This window comes from Callospermophilus lateralis, chromosome 4, assembly GCF_048772815.1.
Source record: "Callospermophilus lateralis isolate mCalLat2 chromosome 4, mCalLat2.hap1, whole genome shotgun sequence".
Classification (NCBI taxonomy): domain Eukaryota; kingdom Metazoa; phylum Chordata; class Mammalia; order Rodentia; family Sciuridae; genus Callospermophilus; species Callospermophilus lateralis.
In genome coordinates, this window is record NC_135308.1 from 161283333 (window position 1) to 161294497 (window position 11165).

An 11165-nucleotide genomic window follows, 5' to 3' on the forward strand; every position below is an offset into this window, starting at 1 on the left:
GAGGATCGCAAGTTTGAGGCCAGCCTCAGCAACTTAGCGAGGCCCTAAGCAACTGAGAGAGAACAGTCTCAAAATAAAAAGCGGCTGGGGATGTAGCTCAGTGGTAAAGTGCCCCTGGGTCCAATCTGCAGAACCACCACCAAAAACGACCCAGATCCAACTTGGGCCACCCCTAGTGGCTCAAACCTGGTCACAGAGTTTGGTTGAGGGGTGGGCATGAGGCCAAGCCCAGAGAGTCAGAACAAGGACACCTTTGCCCTAACTGGAAAGGGCACGTGGATGAGTCCAAGGCTGCTGACGTGGGTGGAGGATGCAGTATCTGGGAAGGAAGCTGAGACACAGAGTGAAGCCACTTCCCAGAGGTGGTCTCCAAAGGCAGCTCTATGCCCACCTCCTAGGTTACAGAGCTGACGAATCTCCTCGGGGACTTGGGCTCATTTAGGTTGGCCTTCTGCCATTTGCAGCTAAAGAATCTGTATTCAGCACACCCTTCTGCTAGCCAAACTGCTGGAGCACCGTGTGAGCCTCCTCTGATGGAACCGTCACGTCTGCCGACTCCCCTGTCCCTCGTAGACACCCATGAGCCATCACAGCCAGGTGGGTGGCCGTTCCAGATTCTTGCCTGTGGGCTGTCGCTCTCTGGCCTGTGCTTTCTCTTCTGCCTCCCAGTCCACACCCTCATGCCTCTGAGTTCCTCTGAGTCCAGGCTCCCACATCAAGACCTGTCTCAGAGGTCTCCTCTACCTAGGAAATGGTCCCCGCTGCTCCCTCAGAACACAGAGAATCCAGAATCTCTGTCTCCTAGCTCCCTCTCGCTCTGGGTTTTCATCAACCTCTCTGTCCCTCTCATGCCCCAGGGCCTGCTCTGGGCCGGACTCCCTCCAAAAAAGGCTGGTGGGAGAAGGAAACCCCTGGTATCCTAAAGGTTTAAGAAGAAATTAAAACAGTAGATCTGTTAGGGCAATAGAATTCTAGATGATGTTTGGTATTTCACAAGGAAGATGCTGACAGCAGTAATCGTGATGACACTCCTTTTGGCTTTCTTATTAGGGACCTGGCACAGGGATAAAGTTCATCATGCTGTGGTCAACCAGGAACTCGGTTTCCTCTTCCTGGGAGTGGCCTCCCATCCCTTCTTCTGCTTCCTTTGGGGAATTCCATCCTCATTCTGAATGGCCCTGATGTCAGTCCCAGTGCCCTGTTCCCCGAGGTGGGCATGTGATCTTGATCCGCCAATCAGAGTTCTCCACTTTGCCCCCAGGCTTCAGGAGTGGGTGGTATCTATGGGAAAATGTGCAATTGGGGCTGCAGCCCGTCTTCCCTGAGTGCTTAGAAGAAACCAGCAGTTGTGGGACAGAATGAATCCATCACACAGGGAGCCCCGGTCTCCAGCTCTGCCCCTAAACGTCCACCTTGGATGTCTCCAACTGTCCTTGTCCTTTGTGGGCCTCTGTAACAGAATTCCACCAACTGGACAATCTGTAACAATACTTTATCTGCTGCCTGATCCTGGAGGCTGGACGTTCAAGGTGGAGGGGTGGCCCCAGGTGTGGGCCTTCCTGCTGGGCCCTAAGGTGGCAGAAGGCTTGGCCATGGCAGGAGAGCAGGAGAGGGCAGCCGAACTCTTCTATCAGGTCCACATCCTCCATAACCAACCACTCCCACAACAAGAGCATGAATTCATTCAGGAGGGCCCTCCTAGTCACTGTCCCCCCACTCAGCAGCAACAGGAAGGCCTCAGCAGATGCTGGCGCCCTGCCTGACAGACCAAGTCCACTGGGTGCGGTCACCGGAAATCCCAGCCCCGGCGCAGCCTGAGGCAGATGCAGCATGAGTTCCCAGACAGCTTGGGCAGCGAGTGAAACCCTGTCTCAAAATACAACCTAAGAAGGCTGGGGCTTGGGCTGGGGATGTGGCTCAAGCGGTAGCCCGCTGGCCTAGCATGGGCCGGGCACTGGGTTCCATCCTCAGCACCCCCCACCCCCCCACCGCCATAAAAATAAAATAAAGATGTTGTGTCCACCGAAAACTAACTAACTAAATATTTACAAATTCTCTCTTTAAAAAAAAAAGAAAAAAAAAAAGGCTGGGATGTGGCCGCAGTGGCACAGCCCGTGTCCGGCAGGAGCCCTGGGTTCAATCCCCAGACGTGAAAACCCAAACAACAAAGAAGCAAAACCAGAGGTGGCCCTCGCTGGTCCCTGACCACACACAGCTGAGGAGCCCCTCCTAAGGTGTGTTGCTCCCGTTTTCTCAACGGGAAGAACCAAATTGTGGGCGGAAGACACTGTCCAGAACTGGCGGCAGAGCGCCAAGGGCCCGGGGCTTGGGAGGGTCCCCCTGGTCAGCCTCTGGGAGCCACGGGTAGGGACCCCGGGGGGCGCTCCTGTCCCGCCTGCCTTGTGCGGCAGGTCTTCCACGGTGGCTGCCCTGCGCCCGAGGTCGTGGAGCCTGAGGTCTCCTGGGATGAGGCTGCAGGTGCCCCGTGCGCCAGGGTCGAGGGTCCGGGTGTCACCGTTCCGCGCTCCTCCGTGCCTCTGCGGCTCTCGGGGGCTGGACACCGGGCTGCAGAGCCGCGGGCCCGGAAGCCTCCGGCTGTCGCCCTTCCTGCCGCCGCCCAAAGCCAGCTTTGGCCAGGACACAGTCGGAGAGCGCACCCGCGGCCCCGGCCCCGGAGCCATGAAGCTGTCGACCCCCGCAGCGGCCACCGGCCATCTGGGGGCAAATCGGAGCCAGAGCCCATCCAGAGGGCCGGTGGCGGGCGGCGGGAGGGGTGGCCGCGGCTGGTCTAACCACGCCCCTCCCCTTCCTCAATGGCACCCGAGGGCGGGGGAGCCCATCCAGGACGTCCCGGCGCCTCCGCTGCCTGGACACTTCCCCAGACTGTGAATACGGGGACCAAGGGACCACGCCAAGCCGAAGGACCCCGAGCTGGCAGAAACGCAGCTGCCCTAATTAAGGCAGCGGGGCGGCCGGCAGAGGGGACCCCGGGCTGGGAAGCTGCCAGGAGCCAACCCTAGTGGATGGCGGTGGGAGCCCAGGGCCGCCGGCGGGTGGTGACCTGGACCTCACCTCGCAGTCCCAGCACCTGGAGACCCCTCAGAACGCAAGTGCCAGGGATACACTGGCACTCATCCCCTTGGCCACGTGCCCCTGACCTGCCCTGGTGTGCCAGAGGCCAAAGTGACTGCGCTGGCCTCCCAGCTGAGACTCACTGAGCTCGGGGCATCATCATGACACCTCCAGCTTCAGGCCCAGAGGAGCCCGCGGGGAAGGCTCTGGTCTTAGGCTGGGTCTCTGAAAGGGGCAACAGAAAGCCTGCTGGTCAGCACTTCCAGGAGAGGTGCCAGACTGGGCAGGAGGAGGGGGTGCCTGGGAGCCTCAGCCAATTCCACCCAGTTATCCTAAATCAGGGTAAAGGACTGCCCTTGGTACCACTGCTTCAGCTGGCCACTGGTCATGGGCTGCTCTTGGTAAGACAGAACCCTGGTAGGGAGCTGGTGAAGGGAACTGTGGTTTTCAGGCCATGCCCGACCCTGAGTCATCCATTTTGTAAAGCAGTAGCTGCCCCTGAGCTGCTCCGTGGGAGTACAGGGCTGAGGTAGGGCTCCACACCTTATCTGTCCAAGGCCACCGCCGCCATCTGCCGGGCTCACACCGATAAACCAATCATGCTAATAAGTGACGACCACCAGTGACCTTATCAAATTAAACCAGTTGCCCGTGGATGCCTGGGTGTACCACTCCAGGCCCATGAGCCCATCAAACACCCCCGAGCTCCGACTGCAAGCCCCTTGCCCGAGAGCACCGAGGAGGAGCACCCCAAGACCCTTGTGTGGGCACGCGCCCCCCGTCATCGGACCATCTTGTGAAGGTGTCATGAGGTCCACAGGAGGTCACCCTGACCCCCGACTCTGTCCCCAAGCTTCAGCTCGGCTCCATCTCCTGCTCGACAAGGCCCACCTTGCAACCGCCTGCCTGCCCCTGGACCCCGGCCGAGGGGGAGCCCTGTGCGCTGCCAGCGCTGCACCCGCCCAGCCTTCAGCCGGCCCCTCGCCCCGCCTGAGCCCTGCAGCCTCTCGCTCCCCGCCTTTGTCCTGGGGCAGCCTCCGGACCCGGGGCCACCTCAACCCTCTCTCTTAGCCTTTCTGTAGACTAACTATGTCATTGTGGAAAGTTGCTGTGTCACCTCAGTGTTATAGTTAGAAATTAAGATGGAATGAAATAAAAGGACCCGTGACTGCCCAGCCGGGGACTGCCAGGTGGCCCAGGAGTGCTCCAGGCACTGCAACTGCCGAAGCTGGTGTAGCCGGTGAGTTTATACCACTCAGTAAATTCTGCCACCGTGGAAAGACACAGACGCCTTGGCCTGGGAGTGGCCCTGGGAGTGGCCCTGCTTGTTCACTGCAGCTGGCCAGGGCAGCTCCCTGGGAAGAGCCCAGCTGAGCGCTGTCAGGCCCGGCTCCCTGGCAGCCAAAGGATGGCACCCCAAGACCCAAGAACATCACTCCACTGGGCCCTGGGGAGCCCGCTGCGCTCTCTGCTTCCTGCACGTTTGGGTTTTTCTTTCTGCCGCTCAGGCTGCAGTGACAGATGACGGTCATAACAAGGCTTCTCAAGCAAAAAGTTCCATTTCTTTCCTCTTTCTTTTTAGAGAAACCCGAAAGATGGAATATAAAACACAATTCCTGGGATACAGACCAGGACCCGACATGGCTCAGGTGATATGGCCTAGGGACAGTCACAAATACCTTTATGACTGTGTGGATGGGGTGGGCAGTTCCCCCAGAGGAGGCACCCTGGGAATTAGGCATGCCCATCTGAAGGTGACAACTGCAATTTAAAGGTAACCACATCCAAAAGGAACTTGGGCTTCCAGGCTGAAGAAATAACATATGCCAAGGCACGGAGTGTGAAAAGGTATGACATGTTCCACAAATTCATACATTTATTCATTCAACAAATATTTACTGAGCACCTGCTAAGTACCAGACGCTATTTCCGGCTGGAGATACAACTGTGAAGAAAACACAGCCCCTGCCCTGGTGGAGCTGACATTCGAATGAAATAGACGCTGAAGCAGCATGTGGCAAATCAGGTGGTGCTCAGCCCCTCAGAGACCAGGAAGCCTGGGAGGAAGGACTGGCTGTGCCCATTGGATGGGGAGGGGACAGGGAAGCTGGTCAGAAATGGAAGCTTGTAGGGCTTGGGGATGTGGCTCACCTGGCATGCACGGGGTGCGCTGGGTTCCATCCTCAGCATCACATAAAATAAAGATGTTGTGTCCACCGAAAACTGAAAAATAAATATTAAAAATTCTCTCTCTCTCTCTCTACAAAAAAAAAAAAAAAGAAAGAAAGAAATGGAAGCTTGTGAGCAAGGACCTGCAGGAAGAGGCTGGACCTGCCTGAGCTGGAACCCCGGGGTCGGGGAAGTCCCCAGTCCCACAAGGGGCCTTGAGAGCATGAGCAGACGTTGGCTCTCCGTGGGGTTGGAGGAGGGCAATCCTGGAAGGAGCTCCAGGTGTCCTCCCCCCGGACTGGCAAGCGAGGCACAGTGACTTCCTCCCAGGGCTTGTTACCAAGGTCCTGGGCCCAGAGGTCTGACTCTGGGGGTCCCAACAAACCAGGTCCAGCTGTTTACCCCCCAAAAAAACAGACAGAAAGGGTAATGGCAAAAAGTAGGAAAGGCTGGTAGTGAATTGGCCATACTGGAAGGCAGAGTGACCTCAGGGTGCTGAAATGAGCTGTAGAATTGGGGCAGGAGGCAGAGATCTTCATAATTAAGCAGTCTTGCCAGGTGCCTATAATCCCTCAACTTGAGAAGCTGAGACTGGAGGATTGCAAGTTCAAGGTCAACCTCAGCAACTTAATGGGACCCTTTCTCCAAAAATTAAAAAAGGGCTGGGGATGTAGCTCAGTATTAGAGCACCCCTGGATTCAGTCTCCTGTAAACACTCACACACACACACACACACACACACACACACACACACACTTAGTCTTGGTCAACCTTCAGTTTGGTTGATCCTTCTCAGTTTGGGTTCTTCCATTTGCTCTGGATAAGTCCTTTATCATCTGAGGGGTCAATTTCTACTTGTTGCTCAGGATGTTTATCTACTGGACCTGTGATCCTGGAAGGGAACTAGAAAAGGCAATATAATGAATTCATTTGGAAAAATAAGGGACCCAGAATAGCCAAAGCAATCCTTAGCAAGAAAAGTGAAGCAGGAGGCATCCCAATACCAGACCCTAAACTATATTACAGAGCCATAGTAACAAAAACAGCATGGTATTGGCACCAAAACAGACTTGTAGACCAATGGTATGGAATAGAAGACACAGAGACAAACCCACACTAATAAGTTATCTCATACTAAACAAATGTGCCAATAATATTCACTGGAGAAAAGATCGCCTGTTCAACAAATGGTGCTGGGTAAAATGGACCACGTGTAACAAAATGAAATTAAACCTCTATCTCTCACCCTGCATGAAATTCAACTCAAAGTGGATCAAAGACTCAGGCACTATAACAGAGACCCTGTGCCTAATAGAAGAAAAAGTAGGCCCGAATCTTCACCACGTCAGCTTAAGATCTGACTTCCTTAACAAGATCCCTAAAGCACAAAAAGTAAAAACAAGAATCAATAAATGGGATAGATTCAAACTAAAAAGCTTCTTCTCGGCAAAAGAAACAATCAATAGGGCTGGGGTTGTGGCTCAGTGGTAGAGCGCTTGCCTAGCACGTGTGAAGCCCTGGGTTCAATCCTCAGCACCATATAAAAATAAATAATAAATAAATAAATAGAGGAATTATGTCCAACTACAACTAAAAAATAAATATTAAAAAAAGAAACAATAATATGAAGAGAAAGCCTACAGATTGGGAGAAAACATTTGCCACATTCACCTCAGATAAAGTATTAATCTCTAGGGTATGTAAAGAACTTAAAAAGAAAAGAAAAGAAAAGAAAAATTTTAACAATAACAACAACAACAAAAATAACCCAATCAATAAATGGGCTAAGGAACTGAACAGATACTTCACAGAAGAAATATAATCAATGTGAAAAATGTTCAACATCTCTAGCAATTAGAGAAATGCAAATTAAAACTATTCTAAGATTTCATCTCACTCTCGTCAGATGGCAATCATCAAGAATATAGGCAACAATAAGTGTTGGTGAGGATGTGGGGGAAAAGGCACACTCGTACATTGCTGGTGGGACTGCAAATCGGTGAATCCAATATGGAAAGCAGTATGGAGATTCCTTAGAAAACTTGGAATAGAACCACCATTTGACCCAGTTATCCCATTCCTAGATTTATACCCCAAAGACTTAAAAATCAGCCTACTACAGTGACTCGGCCACATCAATGTTTATAGCAGCTCAATTCACAATAGCTAAACTATAAAACCAACCTAGGTGCCCTTCAATAGATGAATGGATAAAGAAAATGTGCTATATATATATTAGATGGCATACCACTCAGCTTTACAGAAGAATGAAATATGGCATTTGCTGGTAAATGGATGGAGTTGGAGAACATTATGCTAAGTGAAATAAGCCAATCCCCCCAAACCAAAGGCTGAATGTTTTCTCTGAGATGCAGATGCTAATTCACAATAAGGGGAGAGGTGCAATAAGGGACGCATAGAGATACTTTAGGTAGAGGGGAGTGAAGGGAGGAAGGATAGTAGAATGAATCAGACATTATTACCTTATGAGGGCATGACCCAGGTGATCCTATAACGTACAATCAGAAAAATGAGAAATTATACCCCGTTTATGTATGATTTATCAAAGTGCATAAATGCATTCTACTGGCACATATAACTAATTAAAACAAATAAAAAAATTATATAGAAAAAAAATGGGAGACTCTAGGCAGTACTCCAGAGGTCTAATGCTGCAAAAGCTGACAGTTCAGTGTCCCTGCAAATCTTATCTCAGTCTTGAAGCAGAAACAAGATAGGTTAGGTCAATCCAGAGCTAATAAGCTGAGCACATGTCTACAATCCTAACAACTTGGGAGACTGAGGCAGGAGGATCGCTAACTCAAGGCCAGCCTCAGCAACTCAGTGAAGCCATAAGCAACTTAGAAAGACCCCGTCTCAAAAAATAAGAAGGGCTGAGGATGTGGCTCGGTGGCAAAATATCCCTGGGTTTAATCCCCAGTACAAATAATAACATATTTTGGGCTGATAAACCTGTATCACTAGTTTTTAGATGAACACTCCTTAAATGATTAACAGGCACCTGACCCAAAGGTTAAGGTGATAAGGAGATCATGAGAGCGCAGGGAGGTGCCAGGCTTCCTCCTGCTTCCAGTTGTCCCCTGGGCGTCTGCAGGCCTCAGAGTCGCTGCATTCAGTAAAGGCAGTCTTTGTAAATCCCTGCTATGGGCTTGATGTTGGCATGTGGCATATTTTACTTACTAGCCCTCCATGCCCCCCCCCCCCGTCACCACCCTGCCACTCTGCCACTTGGATAATTTGCTGGAATGGCTCACTGAACTCAGGGGAGCACTTTCCTTGCATCTACTAGTTTATGTTAAAGGATGCGACTCAGGAACAGGCAGATGGAAGGTGTGGGGGATGCGGGGAGCTCTGGCTAGGTTCAGGGGATGGGCGCTTTCTTGCCCTCCCAGGTGTGACGCCCTCCAGGCACCTGCTGGTGCTCACCCGTGGGGAAGCTCATCAGATCTCATTGTTTGAGAGTTTGGATACAGCCTGACCTCTGGCCCCGCTTTCTGGAGGGTGGTGGGTGAGACTGAGAGTTCCATCCCACTCATTAATAGCCTCAGGAATGGGGCTGGTCCCCAGAAAGACCTATCTAGGGGGCCCCCTCACTAAGCTGCTCATTAGCATGAACTCAGGAGTGATCAGAACCTACTCCGGAATTTCAGAAGATACTCCCAACACTCAGAAAATTCACTCTTGAGGAGATCTGGGCCAGGAACTGGAGACAAAAACCATATATATTTTCTGATTATAATACAAGTTCCAAGTTGTATTATCCATATGAACCTTTTACGCCCACTCACCATGGGATGGATAAGTGAAGCGTGGTGCACTCGTACTGTGGAGCACCACGGGAGCGGACAGGAGCTACCCCAGCACCACCCATGCGTGAGCGTGCGCCTCGCCAGCACGGCAGGCAGAGGAACCCAGCAGAGCCTGAACCCGTCCCGGGCCTTGCTGGCTCTTAGCTGACTTCTGTGACACTAAGTTGAGAGGTCACAGAGCTGGGCAGTAGATTCCTGGACTCCCACTGGTTTTGCTGTAGATAACACCTCCGACTCATGGGTCAGAATTCACTGTCCTCTTTGCTTGGGTCTGTACAAATGTCACCTGGGTGACATTTCCTCACCAGAAGTTCAAAACCCCACCCCAGCTCAGGCTAAGGCCACCGTTTTCTGAATGCCGACTTATGAGAGCCGTGATGTTTGACTACGCATGTGTAGACAGCAGGTTGCCTTTTCCCATGCCTTAGGCCACCTGCTTCCTTATCCCATGACAATCCTAAGCCCTGTGGACGGTGAGGCGGATCCCAGACTTGTGTAAGACTCACGTCACTGCTTGGCATATTGCACTAGCAAAGCAGGCCCGGTTCAGTGATTTTCTACTGTATGAGTCTGCTTATAGAGAAGCAGACGAAACTAACTTATGCTGTTAGATTCAGGTTAGTGGTGATGTGACCAAGGGAAGACCTACATCAGCCCTCTAGCTTCACCTGCTCTTAGTTGACTGGTTTTGGAGGCCACTCAGCTAACCATCTGTACCTTCACCTTTGAGTCAGATTTCTGCTCTACTGTGAACGCGTTTCCCCTAGAGCCCAAGGCTAGAGGCCTTCCTTTGGGCATTAAGATAAGCCAGGTCTGGCCACTCACCCCAAAAGCCAAACAGAGAAGGTAATGGTGAAAAGCAGGAAAGTCTAATCAGGATGGTCCCTCTGGAGGGCCGTCACCGGTGACAGGTCTGTGGTTTAAATGGGGAGCCTTAGGGTGAGAGGTCTGCAGAGTTACACGGTCTTGGTCAAGCTGCGGTCTGGTTGCTCATTCTCTCAGCTCTGATTCTGCAAGGGAGCTCTTGAGGGGACAGTTTCCACTTAGTGCTCAGGATGTTTATCCAACCTGTGATCCTGGAAGGGCACAAGTCAGTTCCCATAGGTGATTGCTCCTGTTGCGGGGGGCAGTCTCGCGATGGGTGCTCTGTCCACCAGGCTCCACTGTTCCTGGAAGCTGTAGGCAATGACTGGAGACTTGTAGGTGCCACTCTAGGTCTTAACAGGACGCTGTAAAAGCTGACAGTGGCCCTGCAAATCTTGTCTCAGTCTTGAAAGGAGACAAAAGAGGTTGGTTATCAGGGCTAATGAACCTTGGACTGCTAGCTTTTAGATGAACGTTCCTTAAATGATTAACATGTCTACCTGCCAAGGTGAGCCGGAACGTGACCCAAAATTTAAGGTAATGAAGGAGATACAAAATGAAGGCAGAGATGCCAAGCTTTTTTTTTTTTTTTTTAATCTTTTTTTTTTTTTTTTGGTGGGGTTCTTTTTTTTTGACTTTTTTGGAACTGGGGGTCGAACCCAGGGCTTTGCGAATGCAAGGCAGATGCTTTGCCACTGAGCTACATCCCAGCCCGAGATGCCAAGCTTTATCCTGCTCTTGAATAGTTGAAATAGTTACCCAGTAAAACCAGGTCGGCAGGCCCCCAAGAGGCTTCTCCAAGTTGGTGGAAAGTGCAGACTGCTGCCTAAAAATGGGTTGTTCCATAGAAACCTTCCAACCACCATCCAAGGGCATAATGCGGGGGTGGAGGACAGCCTACTCCCCTGGTGACTTCCCTTTGGCCCAGAGAAGTGAGAAAGAAAGCAAGGTGGGATGGGCCTGCGAGGAGCTGCAGATAATTTCAAACTCAGTGGCTAAAAGAACACAGATAATCAGAATATCATGACCCAACCAATGAACAAGTCACCTCCCAGACACCAGATTATCCTATAAGTCAGGCAGCACCCTGAGCCCTGTAGATAAATACCCCTAGGCCCAAACCCGTCCTCTGCAACCTTCTATGGGGACCCCTCTTGCTCAGTGAGAACTCTTTCCTTCTCTCTTGAAAAACTTACTCTCTCACACTCAGCCTTATCGACCGTGAATTTC